Raw genomic sequence first — 21,023 nt, 5'->3', positions numbered from 1 at the left:
AACGGCCAGGCAGTGCTGGTGGAAGCTCTCCAGCTAGGCAAAGCGGGAATGTGGTTATTGTAGACATTTACTCATCAGGCAATAGGCCTCTTTAACAATCCCTTCTACCCAACTTCAAGGCAAACCCTCCCTGGCCTGTGACCAATCTGCTAAAACTTGAGAAGTAAAATATTGGCGACACATCGGGGCTCGTGGGTCTGCCACTGTCATTGCCCATGCAGAGCTCAGAGGAGGCCCACAGACCAAACTGCTCTGTGAAGGGCTCTTCTGGACCAGCGGATAGAGAACGTGCTTCACAGTGGGCCAGGCTGCATTCTAGATCACAAATAAGTCACAGAGCATCTACTTACATTCAAAATTTTAAGAAGTAATTTTTTTAATGTAAAAGTAATGATTTAATGGCTATAAGCAAGACAAAGCAATAGAACTGTGCTTCTTTTGCAAGCTGGAGACAATGAAATGCTTAGCTACAATTTCCTATACAAACATGAAACGATGTTCATATAGAATAAACATCCTTACAAACAACTGATAGGTGATAAACACTAAGCTCGACCAAAGCAAACTGAGAATTGGTGGAGTCATTCATATTTTAAATTCAACATATTTTCTCTATTTAAACATACCTGTAGAAACTTATAATAAATTGCTTCTGTTTCAAGAAGTAATTTTTAAGTGTCAGTTTGCCCCTTGCGACATTGGAGATGTACTTATACTACAAAAACTTCAAAGCAACCAAAGAGAACCAAAAGCAATCCATTGTTTATCAGGACTTGAGTCTTACAGGATCTTAGTTTTCCTTCTCTCTGCCCCTGGGGTCTCTGACAGCGCAGGGCCCCCTCTAGGCTTCTTGCAGGCATGATTGTTTTTCCTGGCTTGTTGGGATATGCTCTTGGATGCTCTGAGGATGAGATATCCCTTCCTTAGCTCCTTTATCCCCGGGGTATCCAGGTGTGTGGATCCAGTGGAGCCTTTCATTTCCCTTTCTGGCAGTGATTTCTCTGCAGAGAGCCAGAAACTGCAGATGTGGCCCTCTGTGGGAGGGGCCAGGCAGCTCTGAAGCTTTTAACTCTTTCAGATTCCTTGGATTCCATTCCAGAAGATCAGCAATACCTTGTGGTTTCATACAATTGCCTCCTGTAGACAGTATCTACAGACTCTCAGCCTAGCCACTCACTGGTCAGGAGTGAAAGGCCCATTACTATACAAACCAGTGCTGATCTGTGCCAAAGCCGCTGCTGGAGTCATCTTATTGCGAAGAATCATACCCGTGTGGCGGCTGGTCATCTACCACATCAGGCAGGGAATCTGGCTCAAATATCCTGTCTCCAGGCTCAGCCTGACTGCATGGAAGCTGAGATGGAGTTGTGATGTTTAGAAGAATTTGGTCACTTATTGAATCAGGAACAGTGCTGTGACCAGTAGGTACGTAAATGGACAAATGAATGTGCTGTACCTCAGTCTTATCGCCTGTGAAATGGGGATGCTTGCCCTTCTCATGGGATCTGAGTAGAGATACGGGGCCTTCTAAGGCAATGCCCCCCTTCTTTCCCCATCTGTCTCCACAGACATACACTTCAACTTCATAGCAGGCCTTGTCTGATAGTACAAGGGCAGTAGTAGTTGAGCCTTAATTTCACCAAGCTGTGGACTGTGGCTCCTTTGAGCAAAGTTTTTGTTTCTTAATTTGTAATTTGTTTCCTGGCATAAAAATAGGTCCCTGATGGCACTCAAAGAAAGAATAAGCAGGCTACCAAGATGAGACTTAATAGCCTATGACCATATAGTGGGGGAGGAGGTCTCCCTAGGTCTTAGACCTAGGGGAGGGGAATAGGGTGAAAGTGGGAGGGAGGAAGGGGAGGATACAAATGATGGGATAACAGTTGAGTTGTAATCTGAATAAATTAATAAAATTAGAATAAAAAATAGGCCCCTGGAAGTAAATCCATCCACCATGACTAATAGCCATTCCTACTCCAGGGCTCTTCCAGAGGCTCCTAGAAACATGGCTGTGGCTAGACTAGATGGGTGCAGAAAGGCAAAAGAGAGCAAATGATGCTGCAATGTACCTGGGACTATCTGTAGATTTCACATCTCACAGCAAAGGATTGCTTATCCTACCTCAGGGCTGGCACTATCAGTGCTTGTTTTCCTCTCAGGAAGCAGCCAAAGGTGTGGATGATGCAGTTTAAAGAGGTCTCTTCTCTAGTGTGGGAAGGAAGCCTGCAGAGCTCAGCTTCCCACATGTGTCCTCAATGGAAATAGTGGAAAATAGTTGGCACGTGTTAGGGAAATAGGATTAAGTTACTTTTATCCTATGTGCTTACTGGTTACCTCAAGACCCAAATAGTGCAATGGGATTTTGGGACTAGTACAGCTTTACATTTTGGCTTTGTACCCTATGGCACAGCTCTAAGGGAGAGCCCTGGGGGCTGGGGTCTTTAGACAGTGTGGCTTAAACCACCAACTCGCTGTGACCTTAAAGTTCATTGTGCTCAATGCTCTGGTCCATAATGGGAAGGTTCTTTGGTGGCATCGCAAGTAGAGAGTACTAGACAAGAGTGTCTCCATCACATTTCGAATAAGCTTTCCAGGTGACCAGCGTGCTGGCCATCCTCAGGTCGTGCTCTGATCTCCATTTCGAGTTCCAAGATCCTTTGACAACTAAGTTCCAGGACTCAATGATCCTCATCGTCATCAGAGACTAGCCAGTTAATGTTTTGAGGATTAGAGATCCATTTGGTTACAAGATGCCAGTGCCCATCCTGAACTCGATGACATCCTCAGGAGGTATTTCTGCTTTAAAGCCACAAGCCTTTGAATCTTTTCTCTCCAAGTACACCTTTGGGCAGTGGTGAGCGAAAGGAAGTTGGGGCATAAGTGTGACAAGTCAGGGGAAAAGTTAAGGTGGGAGGGAGACCCTAGGGAGACCTGGACTTGGGTTGGGTCAAATTAAAGGGCAGACACAGGAGATAGTTACAGACCTATTTCTCCAAGTTCTCAACCACGTTGCCTCAAGAGACTCAGCAACACATCAGCAAATTAGGAGTAAGTCACACAACCTGGAGACCTTTCATTTGGTTTGGGAATCACTATTATGAGAAAATGCAAGCCCCGCAGGTTACCACATTCATCCTTTCACCCCATATTCATAAGCTCTACTATAAACACGGTACATAATAGATGCTCATTAAATTTTTTATAGAAAATAATCGTACTTAAATTAGTGGGCTATAAAGTAATACAGAAACAAAATATTTTTAAATTTAAAAAAATTTTATGTTTTGGAAAAGCATATTTATCAAATCAATTTCCTGGTCCCCACCAGTTCTTCTCCTACCCGCCCTCCCACTACCCTCCTCCACCTTCATGTGCTCTTCTTTTCTAAAGTCCACTTAGTGCTGCCAGTATGTGCAAGGGCACAGGGCCATCTCCTGAAGCACACAGCTACTCTCTCAAAAACCCCACCCCCGAAGAGAACAGACTCCTCCTCTCCCAGCGGCCATCAGTTGACAATAGCCCCTCAGCTGCGGGCAGGCCTTCATGACCCTCCCCCCCATCCATGATTGGATTTCCTTTGGCTTTGACCTCTTCAGGTCTTGTGTACACTGTACACAGTGGCAGACGCCATGAGTTCATGTGCACAGCAACATTGTCTTGCTGTCTATGGTGCTTCACTGCTGCCTCTCTTTGTGATACTCCTCGAGCCCTGGGGAAAGGACGTATGATACAGATGTCTCATTTAGAGCTGAGCAGTCTATGGTTTCAGATTCTTTGCACGTTAACCAGTTGTGGCCGTTTGTGTTGATGTCCATCTACCACAAAAAGAAGCTTCTCAGATGATGGTTGAGAGGTGCATTAATCTATGGTCTGAAGACAATAACTTAAGGGGCAGGTTATTACTATGTCCATTTATCAGATCCTCCACCGTGGCCTCTCACATATCTAGCCATGGATTTGGGACAGTTGACAGGACTTGCTACAAGTTCTGTCTTGTGGAGCAGGCTTTAAATTCAATCAGAACATATTTGGTTACTCCCCTGATATTCATGTGACTATTTCCCCAGTTTGCATTCTTGCTAGGTCAGTCATTATTATAGCTTTCAGGGTTCACAGCTGAGTAAGACTATCGATTACTTTTTTAAATCCCTCACTCATATATTACATCCTGACTGCAGTTTCCTCCACTTCCACTCCCTCCAGTCCCTCCCCGCTCCTCCTCTCTCGCTGAGATCCACTCCTCCTCCATTTCCCTTCAGGAAAGAACAGGGCTCCCAGGGATAGCAACCAAACACAGCATAACAAGTTACAATAAGACTAGGCACATACCCTCATATCAAGGCTGGACATGGCAACCCAGTAGGAGGGAAGTAGTCCTAAAAGCAAGCAAAAGAGTCAGAGACACCCCCATTCCCACTGTTTGGAGTCACACAAGAGCACCAAACTACAACCACTGCATATATGCAGAGGACCTAGATCAGACCCATACAGGCTCCCTGGTTGTCAGTTCAATCTCTGCAAGCTCCTGTTAGTTGATTCTGTGGGCCATGTTCTTGTGGTGTCCCTGGCTCATACAATCCTTCCTCCTCTCTTCTTTGGGGTTCCTTGAGTTCTGCCTGATGTTTAACTGTGGTTCTCTGCATCTGCCACCATCAGTTGCTGGTTGAAGCCTCTCTGATGATGAATCATCGGCTAGGCTTTACTCTATGAGTATAGCAGAATATCACTAGGAATCATTTCATTCATTTGTTGTTGTTGCCGCCGTTTTCTTGGTTTCGCCACTCATATTTGGCTTTATCTTAGGTCTCCGGGCTATCCAGCCTCTGGTTTCTGGCCATCCAGGAAGTGCCAGGCATGGGCTCACACATGTAGCTTGGCTTCAAGTTGGACCAGTCACTGATTGGCCATTCTCATAAGTTCTGTGCCACTTTTACCCCAGCACATCTTGCAGGAGGGACAAAAGTGTTGGTCAAAGGTTTAGTGGCTGGGTTGATACCCCAGTCCCATAACTGGAAGCCTTTCCTGTTTGTAAGAGAGAACTGTTTCAGGATCCACAATCCTAGGAGTCTCTGCTAGGGTCATCCTTGTAGATTCCAGTGAGTTCCAGTGAATTAGATTTCCATATTATCCTCGAAACATCCCCTAATCCCAGTCGTCCCTACCAGTACTCTGCCCTGACTCTCCCACCCGATTCCTCCTGTTCTTATCCTCACATGCCTCTGGTCCACCTACAATATCTATTCTATTTCCCCTTCATAGGGAGATTCATGCATCTCCCCTTGAGCCCTCCTTGTTACTCTCTGGGTCCATGGATTATAGCATGATTATTCTTTACTTAAAATCTAATATCTGCTTGTGAGTATATACCATGTGTGTCTTTCTGGGTCTGGGTTACCTCACTCATGATGATATTTTCTAGTTCCACCCATTTACCTGAAAAAATCTCATGACTTCTTTGTTTTTAATAGCTGGGCAGTATTTCATTGTGTAAATGTACCACAATTTCTTTGTCTATTCTTTGGTTGAGGAACATTTACTTTGTCTCCAGTTTCTGGCTATTATGAATAAAGCAGCTTTGAACATAACTGAGGAAGTGTCCTTGGGGTACTTTTATCCCTTGGTAGCATGCACAGAGCCTTCCAGCACTATGAAAGATAGCCAGTAAGGATGATGCTTCTAAGTTAATACCATCTTGATTTCTCAATGTCAACGGTATCATTAGCAGTAGGGCTTTACCATTAAGTTCCTGAAGCTAATCAAAAGCAATGGTAATAATGTATAATGCCTTTGTATGGTGGTTTGTACAGAACCCTACTGACTACACGTAGAAAACAAGTACCCCATACATGGCACTCAGCTCTTTCTTTGAGAGCATATATTGCTTTGGAAAGACATAGTTTTCCCATGACAGAGTGACTCTGTGTAAACTCTTTCTATATGTGTGTATATTTAGGAAGCTTCTATAAAAGTAGATTTCTCTGTGGCTTATTCAAAGGTCACCACCCCCCTTACTTAATCTTCCTTGTTTTGTTACTCCCTTTCCCCTTTCTTTCTACCTATGTTGTGTCACACCCTTCTCCAGCATATCCAAACCTATGTTCTCTGACATCTATATGGGTATCCCAAGTTAAACACACATATATCCAGAGAATTAAAGCTAGGAGCCACATATGGGAGAGAACATGTGGCATTTGTCTTTTGAGAGCTGTGATACTTCGCAAAGAGTGTTTATTTCTAATCATACATTTGTCAGCAAATTTCACTTTTTTTAAAGGTTGAACACTATCCCATTGTGCCAATGTGCCACACTTTCATCATGGAGTCATCATTGATGGACATGTAGGCTGTTTCCTTTTTCTGGCTATGGTGAATGCAGCAGCAATGAACATGGATAAGCAAGTATCTCTGTAGTAGACTATAAAGCTCCCCATTGTCCCCTAAGTGGTAATATTAGAAAACATCCTTTGCCTTTCAGCTGCTATGTAAGATGTGTACACACACACACACACACACACACACACACACACACACACACACACACACACCACAATTTGAAACATATGAAAGCAAATTTATTCAAAAAAACTGTCAAGATATCAAAGAGGCACACAGATGAAAGGATAGTGCTCAGGAAGATGAGCAAGCGTGTTACACAATTGTAGCAGTTACAAGATCTGAGAGACTCAGAAATGTTTGGCAAAGGTGACATTTTGTTTCATTTAGAACTACGTAACAGAACTTGATCCTAAAAAAAAAAAAAAAAATGTCCTCCATGCCCTTGTAAGCCAACACAGCAGCCTTCCTTCTCATAAGTCACGTGGAAGCATAGAAGTTCATGTGTCAGGAAACAGCTCAGTTTCCCTTCCTGCTTCGATTCCTCCTGCCAACCTCTCCCTTGATCTCCTTCATCAAATGCTTAATCTTCTTAGGGCTCAGACTCCCCTAGTCAAGCAGCTTCTACCTATTGTTTATCATAATGTGAGGGCGAATCCCAACCCAAAGTATCTGAAAAGTAAATAACAAATTTTCCAGATGGTTAAGAAATGGTGACATTGTTTATGATAAATGCTGAGACTCTGACTTAGATGCAGCTGGCTGAATGCAAGACAAGCTCCCTCACCTGTTTTTTTCCCATCAAAGGCCCCAAGGATCCTGTGAGAAGGAAGAATGTCTATTCATCTTTGTTGATTGGCCTGGCTAGTATACATATATTTTTCTTCTCATATTGCGCCCTATTGTAGGAATATATCATCACTTGCCTATCCACAGTACTGTGGATGGAGTGTTTACAGATTCATATAAATAATTAAAACATTGCGGTAGACCCATACATCTCTTTAGTGTGTGTGTCCTTGGCTGCCTCTTCCTCTTTCCTCCCTTCTCCTCCCTTCCCTCTCCTCCCCTTTTCTTCCTGCTGGTTACCATTAGGTGCCAACTTGACACTGAAGTGAAATTTTCTGGTTTCTTTGAAGACTCAGTTGTGTCATCGGAGTGTTTTGTTGAAAGCTGGCTTGTGAGGGGTCATGTGAGGTTTTTCTGGAAGATGTCTCGTGAGAGGGTATGTGATGTTTTGGTGGCAGCAGGCAAGTGAGAGGTCGTGTGATGATGGAAATGAGTATAAAAAGAGCCACAGACAGCGGGACAAGGCTTTTGGTGTTTCTATGCCAGGCAACACCTCAGAAGCCTTTGCTGGTTTTTTCTTGTCTTCACTGGTCTTCATTTCACAGAGAGAGATGCTCCAGAGAACTTCTCCTGATACTCCAGCTGATTGTGTCTGCTTCCACGGGCTCATGCCAATTTGTCAGAGCCTGTGTTTTCTGCTGGATCAGGCCATCTCTGTGTATTCATGTGCTCTTTGGTGTTGGCTATTGGATTGAACTGCTGGTATCTTGATAACGCAGAGTGGAATTGGCACAAGGAACTATGTCTAAACGGGTCCATGACCCCCTTTTTTTCTATTAACATTCTTTCTCTCCTTCCTCTGGTTGGTGGGTTAGAAGTGAGATTGAAGTGTTTAAGAACCCTAAATAAAGTAGGTTTTGAAAAATCTAAGCCTATATGACAAGGCCCAGAATCACCTAGGAAAAAAGTCATAACAAGGGATTGTGTAGATCAGGTTGGCCTGTAGATATTTCTATAGAGTGATTGTCTTGATTATTAATTGCTTTAAGAAGATCTGACCCACTGTGGCTGCATCATTCATGGGCTGGGCCCTACACTGGGTAAAAGTAAAGGCTGTGTGTAAATATAAGCAAGCAAACAAGGATCCAGAAGTTAATTCTCTACCTGCTCTTGACTATGGCTGTCCTGCTTAAGCTACTGCCTTGACCTCCCTGAAGTAATGAACTATAATCTAGAATTCTAAGCCAAATCAGCCCTCTCTTCCCCCAGTTGCTTTTCACTGGGATATTTTAATCAGAAGAAGAAGTTGAGCTAGAATGCCTTCTCTCTGTCTTCCATTCCTCCCTTCCTTCTTTCTTGCTCTGTTTTGATGATGAGTTTCATCAGGGCCGAGCAAGCATTCTATCACCGAGCTTCAGCCCTCGCCTTTGTGTTTACATGTCTGTGGAGTATATTTTGGGTTCCAGATAAAACACAAGACCTGTGGTTAAAAGTGAATTTCAAGTAAACAGTGGCTAATTTATTACTAAGTAGAACATTATGATAGGCAGATTTGGGCCCAGGGGTCCCGCTCAAACTAAGGCACCAGCCAAGGACAATACAGGCAGTAAACTTTAAACCCCTACCCAGATCTAGCCAATGGTCAGAACAGTCTCCACAGTAGAGTGGAGAGTGGGATATTACTTTCTCATGTACTCTGGTGCCTCACCTTTGACCATGTCCCCTGGAGGGGGAGACCTGGTGGCACTCAGAGGAAGGACAGCAGGTTACTGAAAAGAGACTTGATACCCTATGAGCATATACAAGGGGAGGTAATCCCCCTCAGGAACAGTCATAGGGGAGGGGAATAAGGGGAAAATGGGAGGGAGGGAGGAATGGGAGGATACAAGGGATGGGATAACCATTGAGATGTAACAAGAATAAATTAATTTTAAAAAAAGGAAAAAAAATGTACCCAAAGTATTGTAGGAAATGGAGATTTTTATTTTCTTTTCTTTTCTTATTCCACCCTCCCCCGCCCCCACCCCCCGCCCGCCACCGCCCAAGACAGGGTTTCTCTGTGTAAGCCTTGGCTGTCCTGGACTCCCTTTGCAGAACAGGCTGGCCTTAAACTCATGTCAGTTCACCTGCCTCTGCCTCCCAAGCGCTGGGATTAAAGAACCCAGCCACCAGGCCGAAATGGAGACTTTTTAAAATTAGACTCACATAACATAAATTTAATGGGCATCCTAAATCTGACAACACTCCATGTAAACGCGGGAGTGGAGATTGCTGTATAATAGCACACGTGTAGCCTTAACTTCATTAGGCAATGCTAGGTAAGCTTCTCTGCTAACTGGTTGAACTGAACTCAGTTAAGCCTTCCTCCGTAGTGTGTGAAAGTGTTAGGTTTTTTTTTTTTTTTTCCTCACAAGTTACTTGTCCATATATATGCAGGTCTCTTTTCTACACTTTGTTCGGTTGATGACCTAATCTATTCTGATTTAACAATAATTGCATAACAACGCATCTTGGGAGCTGGGAGGTTGCTCAGTGGGTAAAAGTGCTTGCTGCATTGGCATGAACAATTGACATTGCTAACATCCATGGTGACATCTTTCTATAACCAGAATAGCTGGAGACAAACGGATCCCTGGAGCTTGCTGGCCTGCCAGCCTAACCGTGAGCAAATGCCAAGTTCAGTGAGAATCCTTGTCTCAAAAACTAAGGTGGAGAGCAATAGACAAAGATACCAGACTTTGACTAATGGCTTCCACATGCAAAAATACATGTTCACACACAGGAACACATACATATACCACATCCATACTGATAATATAATAACTGCAAAATAAATAATTAATAAATAATAATAAATACGTATTTATTTCCGATAAGGCCATTTCTCCCATCTGTATTATTTCAAAGTACATCATCTATATTTGGACTCCTGGGTGCCCAAATGAACAGCATTTTAATTGATTATTATTTTAAAGCTACTGAGTAGCATGTCATCTCCAAATCCACATTTGTGGATAACTTTGTGCGTAACTCTGCTGAGGCAGCATTGCGTTAGTAAGAGCATTTTATCATGTAGCACACACATCACAGCTATTTCTTAGTTCCACTTTGGTATTTGCAACATTGTAAACATCTCTATTCCTGATTTATTGTCTGTTTCCCTTTTAACTGGGAAGTTAGCACTTTCTTTATGTGTCTCAACATTTTCTAAGTTAAAGAATGTGGAAGTGAATGACACCAGTCTCTAGGAAATGTCACACTACTTCCAACAGCCTTCCAGTAAGGAGGACCAAGGAGTCCAGTGCCGAGTTAAATGGATTCCTATGTTCCTATGAAGGAAGGCTTTGGAACTGGCCCACAGCAGCTTCCTAAGGCTTCTTCAAGCTTTGCAGATGAGTGACCATGCTTTGACCCCTGAGAGATCTTCCTGTGTTTTGCAGCCAGATGGCATGTTTGGGAGTCCCTGTGGACTTCTTCACTCCTCACTTACAAGCCTGTCTTTCTGCATAGCTTAGACACATCTGTCTACCTTCTGTGTTAATCTTGGGTTTTAAAGAAGTTCAATAAAGTCAGTGTAGGCCATATTCACCTCTGCAGGGACTCTCTTAACTGTTTGTTGCACTTGGTGGCAGCCTTTCAAACACCTTTAGGTGCTATTTGTTGCTGCAATATAGCAATTTGTAATTATGTAGGAAGAAACTGCTATTAAGGTCACAGCCCACCATGTCCAGATAGCTCTCTGAATGCTTGGTACACAATGGAGGGCTCCCTTTCTCAGCTGAGCTTCTTCTTCTCTGCTTGACCTTATCTGAGGAGTGTCTTTAGACACAGATGCTTGACCACTGTGATTGGAGGATGACTTTGCACAGAGCTTCCTGCAAGTGCTATGTGACTTAGCACACAAGTCCCACTCCCTCCCCTGCCCATATGATAATTAGGTACTACTAATGACCAATCAGCCCTTCCTGCCCATATGATAATTAGGTGCTGTTATGACCAGTCAGGCAGCCCTTCCATCCTGAAAAACCTAAGAGTCTTTATATACCTTAGCCCTTAAACAATAAAATAGTATGCCTCTCTGAAGCTGACCCAGGAAGTCTTGCCTTTCATACTGAAGGCCTTCAGAGCCCCATTTGTCCCTTCTATTCCCTTTGTCCTCATGGGCCAGTGGCAAATGATCCTTGGGGGAAAGAGGACCACATAATTATAGGTTGAATCTTCATTATCAGGAATGCTTGGTACCAGGACTGTTTCATACTCCAGATTTTTCAGGCTTTGCAATATTTACATATACATGATGAGATATCTTAGGAATGAGACTCAATCCTAATACAAAATCTACCTCACATACAGAGTCTAAGAGAGCTTTACCCAGCATTTTTAATGTGTTTGTACTTTGATCATACCCTGTGGCATGAGGTCAGGTATAGAATTATTCACTTGTATGTTGCTGGGACTGGGAAAGTTTGGGATTTGGGAGCACTTTAACCATGGATATTCAAGCTATGCCGAGTCTGAGTCCAATAACATTGCTAAACTTAATTACTAATGCTAATAGTTTTTTTAAAAAAAGAATCTTTTGAAAAGAAAGAAAATGCTAAAGAACCTAAACGAGTTGATGTCAGTCCTTGCCCCTGATTATAAAGAGTATAGATGGCTGTTCTGAGTTCAAATCCAAATGCTGTTACTTACTAACTGTGTGCTATAAGAAAACCCTTATTTTACTATAAGTTTATCTCTTGACACACTCCCATAAAACATGGATAGTAATAGGCTCTACCTTGTAGTTTGTTATATGTATCAATCAAACCATTACACTCCCAGGACTCAGAACAGTGACCGTCACATGAGCAGTGCTCCCTGGGTGCCATCTGTCTGCTTTCGTCTCCTTCCCTAGTATCTTTACAGGCTATTCACACATTGCCCACTATGCTCCAACCTTAGCAAATAAAAGCATTTTCCCACTTCGAGGAGTAAGTGTGCCTTTCTTTTCCAGATCTCTATTGCCTTCAGAGAAAAGCCTTACCCAAGACACAGATAAGATTGCATGGTGCTTTGTGTGTATTTAAAAAGAATGCACCTTTACTTTCTGATATTTCTCTTTGCTGGCAGGAAAACTGTTGCAGTGAATCTGCATAGACAGCGCCCCCTTCTTGAAGGGGCATTATGTACCAGGTTGTATGTGGCAGCCTTACCTTCTCTTGCCAATCCCCTCACATGCCAAGTTCTTGTAATCATCATTCGCAAAGGATACTATAATACCTCTCCATAGAAGTTGCCGCATAGCGATAGGGAGTTTCACTGCTGACAACTAAGTGTTTTGAATGTTTGAGTGCACGCATGAGGTATAAACCTCGTAAGGAAGTGATGGTGTGGGTAGAGTTTCTTGGTATCAAGGAATAATTGCAGTGTTTGCTGTATCATGGAGAGACACTGAAAAGTCAGCAAAGGTTGAGAGAAATCTGGGAAATTTCCTTCTTGAAGCATCTTCACTGCTTCCCTGCTCCCGTGATGTGGGGCAGACCTCACAAGATGCTTCAGGACACACCATGTTCTTTACAGTCTTGGATCTGAAACTGAAATTGCTGGTGACTTTCCCAAGCCCTGGACAAACGTGTATGGCAAACTTCCAGGGTCAGGTGGATGGATTCTTGGGATGAGTTTCTGACCTAGAAAAATTAATGTCGGCTACTCTCATTTCCAAGTCAAATAAATAAAGCAGAGATCCAGAGTGGCCGTCTGCTTTTTCTGAAATAGGACAAAGACACTTTCCTTTTTAGAAGAATCAATTGCATTATCCTCAGTGCAGCCCTCCCTGCTGGTATGGAACCATAAAGGGAAATGTGAGCTGATTTCATGGCAGAACAGCCAGCCAAGGAATGGATAATCTCATCAACTTTGGTTAGTTGGTGTTAGGAACTCAGAATGATATCACATGATTTTCCAGGGTGATCCATGGTGCCACGTCACCTGCGCTATCTCTCTATGACAGGCCAGGAGCTGGGTAAGTACATGTAGATGTTAACTCACTTATTTTAATGTCAAAAAACCTTATGGGAGTGAATAAAAGCCCCCTCCTTGGTGGGCAATGGAGTACTGGGGCCTATTTTTTTTTCAGATGACATAACTTCAAAGGATAGTGCTTAGATTTGGACATGAGGCTCCACGTGAAAAACATGAATAATAACTGAACTAAGGTTTGCTAACTGCCTTACAACTACCTCATGTATGGACAAGGGCTGCATTTGTGACAACAACCAAGATAACTGTTGGATGATCAAATGCAGGACTTTAGGAGTCACCACCGTTGTCTGGATCCTTCCTGTGGCTAGAACCAGAGTTGACACAGATTTGAAAGGCAGCATAGGTGTTAATAAAGAGAGATCTATTTAACAGTAGCATCAGAGATAGATGGAAGGAGGGAGGAAGGGAGAGGCGGAGGGAGGGAGAAGCAGAGACTGAGACTGGGAGAGGGAGAAGAGGGATAGAAAGAAGAGGGAATGGGAGGAAGAGAGGGAGAGAGAGCGTGATGAAGGAAGAGGGATGTGCAAGCATCTATTTCTGCTGGCGGAGGACAGCTTTGGTCCAGTAGGTCCTCACACTTCCTACAGATAAAGGAGATTCTAATTCAATCACATGACAGTCCTATGAGTAGGCCTCTGTGACCTGGCATTTTTCATTTTTGTAAACATTAAATAGCAGCTACCTACCACTCCCAAAGACTTTAGACTGGCTCTGTGCAATGTCAGGTGCCCCACTGATGTCATCTGGACAGACCCTCAGCGTCCCTAAGATCTTAGATTTATCTTACATTGCACATGATTTGAGTCACTGAACTACCTTACTCCTCTTGTTACCCCCTCTTTCCCAAAGGTCTCTAATCTTTCTTGACATTAGAAAAGGCCATATAACTCAGTTTTGATCAAAAGAAAACAGGTGGTAATCATGTGCTTCCCCATGTTGCCATGACTTCCTACCACAGGTAGCACAGCCGCATGGGTAGTTATTGTAACTCTTGACTATGGAGCTGAGGTTGGCCTGAGACTGATCCTCTTGGCTGTCTAAATCCAGGTCCCCCCTCTCACCTTAAAAAAAAAATCCCAATTTGTTGTCTTAGAAAGTAGAATTATGGCCGCCACGACCCAGGACCACCACAGACATAGACCCTCCCGAGTCCTAATACAGGAAAAAAAAAAGAAAAGAAAATAGCACCTTCTCCTACACACATCACCAGTTCTGACTTTATCAGAAAGAGCATTTCAATCTGCTCCAACATTTGTACTGAATTAAGCTATTACAACCCATTAGACTATATCTTTGGTTAATTCCAAATATTGTCAGAGAAAGATTCTTTCCATATTAAAAAGTATTTTGTATTTTTCATAAAAAGTGTATGCGCTGTCATGAAATGCAGCTGGAGTTTATTTGCATAATATCGGGTTTCTCAAAGTTAAGCTCAATAATTAGATACTGCTGTCATGAAAGTTTGTAGCAATGCCAAACACATTTCCAGAAAGCCATTGCCATCCCCAACTTTTCAGCTTCTCTAAAGGAGCTCCATAGATTTCCCCCTTGGTGCCAGTGTTAAATGCGATGGAAAAAATGTAATTATTCTACAGACTAGGGGAAGAGATTGCATTTAGATTCATTGAAACCACTCAGAAATCCGTGTGTTGTGGTACTAGGGGTGATTTGCCTGGACAAAGTGGATGCCTGATACCTCGCTCATCTTCTCAGGCCTGAGAGGTTGTACCTATCACCTGCTTTCCCTCCCCTGTTGCCACCAATTCTTTTAGTGATAGCAAAAAGAAAGTCTCCAGTTTTCTGAGTGTTCACTGCAAATCTGTTAGAAATGACTGGATTGATTAGGGGGTCAATGTAATCTCACTCATAAAAGGTAGCTAGAAAATATTTGCTTCTTTGAGGGCCTTATTTTTCTGTAGCTATTGTTGAACTGCTATTTAACATAAGAGGCACAATATCTACAGAAAGTGGGAATAGTCTTGAGCACATTGGCACAGGAGACAACTTCCTGAACAGAGCATCAACAGCTCAGGCACTGAGACCAACAGTTAATAATTGAGACCTCATGAAACTGAAGAGCTTCTGTAAGGCAAAGGACACCATCAATAGGACAAAATGGTAGCCTAAGAATGGGAAAAAATTTCACCAACTCCACATCTGACAAAGGGCTGATATTCAAAATATGTAAAGAACTCAAAAAACTCAATATTAACAAACCAAATAACCCAATTAAAAAATGGATTACAGAACTAAACAGAGAATTCTCAAAAGAGGAATGTCTAATCGCCGAGAAACACTTAAAGAAATGTTCACCATCCTTAGCCACCAGAGAAATGCAAATGATGTTAAGATTTCATTTTATACCTGTCAGGATGGCTGAGGTAAAAAACACAAGTGACAGCTCATGCTGGTGAGGACATGAAACAAGGGGAACATTCCTCCACTTACAGTGGGCATGCAAACTTGTAAGACCACTTTGGAAATCAATATGGTGGTTCCTCAGAAAATTGGGAATTGATCTACCTCAAGGCTCAACTATTACCACTCCCAGGCATATACCCAAAGAATGTCCATTCCTTCTACAACTATGTTCATAGACGCTTTATTTATAATAGTTAGAAACTGGAAATAACCTAGATGCTCCTCAACCAAAGGATGGAAAACAAAACAAACAAACAAACAAAAAAAGTGGTGTTTACACAATGTAGTATTACTCAGCTGTTAAAGACAATGACATCATGAAATTTGCAGGCTAATGGATGGAACTAGAAATGATCATTCTGAGTGAGGTAACCCAGACTCAGAAAGACACGAATGGTATCTACTCACTTATAAGTAGATATTAGCTATTAAGTAAAGGATAATCATGCTAAAATCCACAGACTCGGAGAAGCTAAGTAACAAGGAGGACTAAAGGGCATGCAAGGATCTTGTTGGGAAGGGAATAGGTTTTGTGGGTGGGTGGGGGTCAAGTTGGCGTCCCCACTGAAGGGATCTGGTGGGCAGGAAGGGAGGGAAAATGACTGAAATTGGGGTGGGGTATTTCAGGGGTGAGATGGAAACCTAGTGCAATGAGAACTCCATGGAATTTAATGAGACTAACCCCAGAGAAAGTTCCTAGTAATAGGGGACAGGGAGTCAGAACCAGCCGTCTTCTGTAATCAGACAAAGCCTCAAGTGGACACCAATGCAACCACAGAACCTTCGACCTACAGTTTGTCCTTCCTGCAGAATGTTCTGGGAGGAGCCTAGCAGAACCATCGTCAATGAGATCAGAGAGACTTCCTCCAGCAACTGATGGGAGCAGATGCAGAGTCCCACAGCCAAACATTAGGTGGAGCTTGGGGAGGGATGGGAAGGAAGGATTGGAAGAACCGGAGAGGTCAGAGATACATCATTACAACAAAGCCCACAGAATCGACTGACTGGGACTCATGGGGACTTGCTGAGGTCAGGGATCCTGTAGGGGTCTGACCTACGTCCTCTGCATATATGTTATGGTTGAATAGCTTGGTGTTCTTATGGGAATGCTGGCAGTAGAAGCAGGGGCTATCCCTGACTCTTTGCCTACTTTTGGGACCCTTTTCCTCCTATTGGGTTGCCTCATCAAGCCTTGATGTGATGAGATGTGTCTGGTCTCCTTATAGCTTGCTGGGAAGTCTTTGGTTGATGTCCCTGCAAGGCCTGCTCTTTACTGAGGGGAGGCAGAGCTGGAGTTTATTGCGGTGGGAAGTGGGGAGAGAGGAGGTATCGGGGAGAGACTGAGGAGAGGAGAAGGAAGGTGAGGGAAACTGTGGTCAGAATGTAATAAAAAAGAGAAGAATAAAAAAACGAATTTGCATTAACAGTTCAATAGGGTCACAATCAACCACCATGTTTGCTTGTATGTGTGACCATTTGAGGTTATTTTCACTTCAGGGAGTAATTTGTTAAAATTCTGTGGTCTCTGTGGTTTTATAAATCACCCCAAGAAATGGTTCCTCACAGACATGTTGTCATTCTTGGTGAATTCACATGATTAATGAAGATTAAAGGTTATTAAAAACTTAAAAGAAAAGGCCCAATATTAATGTATTAATGAATCTAAATTGTGCTTCACTGAGAATTTACTTTCTGAAGCAAGTAACAGACTAGATTTGGCTGATGGATGGATAGCTTCTGACCTCTCCTCTATGTGGTCACCTAGAGAATGTAATTTTTAAAAAAATTTTAATAATAAATTCACTCAATAATATTTACTGAAGGTTATTATGTCAGTTGGATATTACATCTCTATGACTAATGCTCAAGAGGGACTATTTCGAAAGGCTCGTTGTGGCCCACAGTTTCAAGAATCTCTGACTACATCAGCTAATTATGCTGATTCTGAGAAGGCATGGTGAGGCAGAACTCCATGGTAGAGGGTGTGTTGGAGGAAAGTTGCTTACCTTGTGGTAGCCAGGAAGGTAAAGGAAGAGAGAGGACACGGCCAAGATACCCTTCAGGGACACTCCCCAGGATTCTGCTTCATCCAGCTGGGCCCCAACTTCTAACGTCTCTACCTCCTCTGAGAGCAGCAGCAGCATCTGGGGACCACACCTTCAATGGAGACCCTGGGAAGCACATTCCAAATAAGAACACAATAGTCAGGCTCTGCACAAGGTACCAGAGATGATGCTGAAGTCCAGACAGGGAAGCACTTGCTCCCAGGAATACAATTTCTCAACAAATAGATCAGGGAATACCAGGGTACTCTGAATTCATTAAATGTAGCATACGGTGTGGAATGCCGAGGGAAGCGGGGAATTATTTCTGATATGAGTCCATGAAGGCAACATAGCAGAGAGGCTGTGCATCTCTGTGGGATGACGTCTTCTCAAACATCACCTTTACTATGTCACCCCAAGTCATTCATACTGCTAACACTTCTTTTCATAGAAAGGGAAGCCACATCTCAGAGAGGTAAGGCAGCTAGGATTGAGGACTGCTAATCACAGAGCTGGGATCCAAATACCAACTGGGACCAGATCTGCTTGTTTCCAAGTTCCAGGACTTGTCAGCTTCTCTTAGGATCCGCTGTCTTTTCTGAGGCATTGCCTCTTTTAGGTGTTAACGAACTATGAAAAGTCACTATTTGAAAGAAAAAGACACCTTCACTCATGCTTTCACCAAAACATCATTTATACTTTAGACAAATATTTACTGAACATTGACTTTGTGCCAAACATGATAGAGGATGAGATAGTGAAATAGATGGGTGAGAGGCTTGAAGGGGAGAGTTCTGGCATTGAAATCTGGCCCTGCTGAATGTGGCAGGAGCTCGGTAAATACTGCCATCAGGGTTGACTTTGTACACTCAACTTGTCGTGAATGCGCTTACAGAATTCCAGAAAAATCTAACAATGCCTTCTTACAGGTAGATATGGCCTAGTCCAGACACAACACTTAGCCACCAACTCCCAATGTGTGCGGTCTGATGAAGACACGATGAACAGAACATCTGAACATAGGATAAGAAATAGCACTCGTGGGAAAAGACGGAATGTGCTGGCGAGGTATTAGGGGGAGGATACTAGAGGCTAATGAGTTAGTTAAAGCAAAAAAAAATGAGGCATAAAAACAGAAAGAAAGAATGGAAAGAAATCACTTTGGCACATCATAGACAATTGGAAATGTTTCTGTTTTGATAGGTAGAAGTCTTAGTCTTCCTTTTCAAAGATATCTACATCATTTTGCTAATACATTACAAATGGTATTTGTGAACATACATATTTCTGTTTACAGGTGTGTGTGTGTGTGTGTGTGTGTGTGTGTGTGTGTGTGTGTGTGTATGAGAGAGAGAGAGGGAGAGAGAGATAAGCCTGAGGTCAACTTTGCTTCTTATACCTCAGCAGTTATCTACCATATTTTTAAGACCAGGTCTCTTACTGGCACCTGGGTCTCCAACTACACTAGGTTGCCTGACTGGTGAGCACTAGGCATGGCCCTGTCTCCATCTCCCCTATGAGAAAATTACAAGTACATGCCACCAGCACCTGGCCTGGCTTTTTCTGTGGGTGCTGGGGTTAGAATTTGCATCCTTATACTGTGTAGCAGGCACTTCACTATGATGAAGTCTTTTACATCCTGAGGCCCCCAGTTATTTAGTTTACTATTTTGGGGCCTCCCTTTTCAAAAGGAATTCCAACTGAATGAAAGGTTTGGACTTCCGGCAGCATTCTGGACAGTAACTTTTGCTGGGACCACAGGCTTGCAACTCAGTTCTGGACTCTCCTTTACTTGCTTGTTTCATGTTTGGACCCTTCCACCACAAAGGGTTAAATCCCTTTCAGCCAGGGAATGCTATCTACATGAATTCTGTCTCCTGTTCCCTCTGTAAGGGCTCTCAGAGACTATGCACACATGAAGAGTTGAATTTTGATAGGTGTAGTATAGGCTACTTCATTTTTCAAACTCGACCACCTGGAAATGCTCGGTTTAGACTTAAAATTCAGCTGGCCTCTGTAAGTATAACACATATATTAAAACCCACAGCATTTAAAAAAAAACCAAGATGGGACAGGAATTCCAGTGCCATGTGGATTCCTTTTTGAAAATGTCATCAACTCGAAAACAGCTAGCAGACTCAGGCGAATGCTGAGACTCGTGTGACTTAACTTTTCCAGAGACCTCCGTAGGCATCTGCTCAGTCCTGATGCCTGCTGACTGTGTAAGCAAGACAGCACAGGGGCCTGTTCACACATCAGCTACGGGCCTTGCTTGGGAAATGCTGTTGCCAAAACGTTGATGACCAACACGTGTGTTGTCATCCCCACACTTCGGAGCTTTAATTACCCTCCTGGTCTTGTCAAAAGCTGAGACCCATTTCAGTACTCAGAGTGTCATGGGACTCACTGGTTCCTTCCACAGAGGTCTTGCAGGCTGCCTGCCTCCTGCCACTCAATTCCTTTTGCCTCTTCTCAGGGCAGGCATCTCCAGATGCCCCAGCAAAAGGCACAATGATACTGAGTCTTGCCTCACATCATTAGTAAATGGTGCTTGTCTCCCAGAAATTAAGTATGTGATTTAATTAAAAAGGCCCCATCCCTTGGGATTCTAGACACAAAAGATGGGCATGCTAGCTTCCCCCCACCCCATGCTCCTTCCAAACATATGCTTTAGATTCATCAGGAATCCCTTCCTCCGCTCTAATTCACCTGCAGCACCCGCCCGGCAGTCTTCAGATAGAGAGCTCCGTGGAAAGCTGTGCCTCTCCCTGAAGTGCAGATCTGACAGCTCTAGTGACTCATATTCTCCATGCCCGGCACAGTTAACCGGAGAATAACCAAGCTCAGACTTCACTGTGTACTTTGCAGAACAAAACACACAGCAAACCCACACAGGACGGCCCTCTATGTGAGGTGCTGCCAGCTCATCTTAATGGCACTGGCTAGTTTATTGGCTGATAGGCAACAGCATGCACCAGTCTCCTCAGAAAGTTCTGGAGCCTAGAACAAAGAGGACTATTGTTCAGGCTATTGTGAAGGAGGTGACATCTATTTTGTTGCCCCAGACTGTCCCCCTGTGGCAACATAAGCCTACCTCAGATCTTCTAAATCCTTTAAAGAAATTTCACGGTTTGCATCCTGATATGAATTTTCCCAGCTTCAAAGATTCGTGACTAATTTATGGTTGTTTGTTTGTTTGTTTAAAATGATGGATGAGGCACACCTCCGAGTTGAAACATCACGTACAGGTTACGATTTTGTCACCTCTGGTATTGACAGGCTGCAAGCTCAACAATCTTGTCCATATTTAAAATGCTCTGAAATGTGTCTTCAATTGCACAGCATCTTCCTTATATTTCACTTAATTTTATATTCAGCAAGCACATATATTTATATACATGTTTCATGTAT

This window comes from Acomys minous, assembly GCF_964271855.1.
Source record: "Acomys minous genome assembly, chromosome: 4".
Lineage (NCBI taxonomy): Eukaryota > Metazoa > Chordata > Mammalia > Rodentia > Muridae > Acomys > Acomys minous.
Note: the sequence above shows the minus strand (reverse complement) of the source record.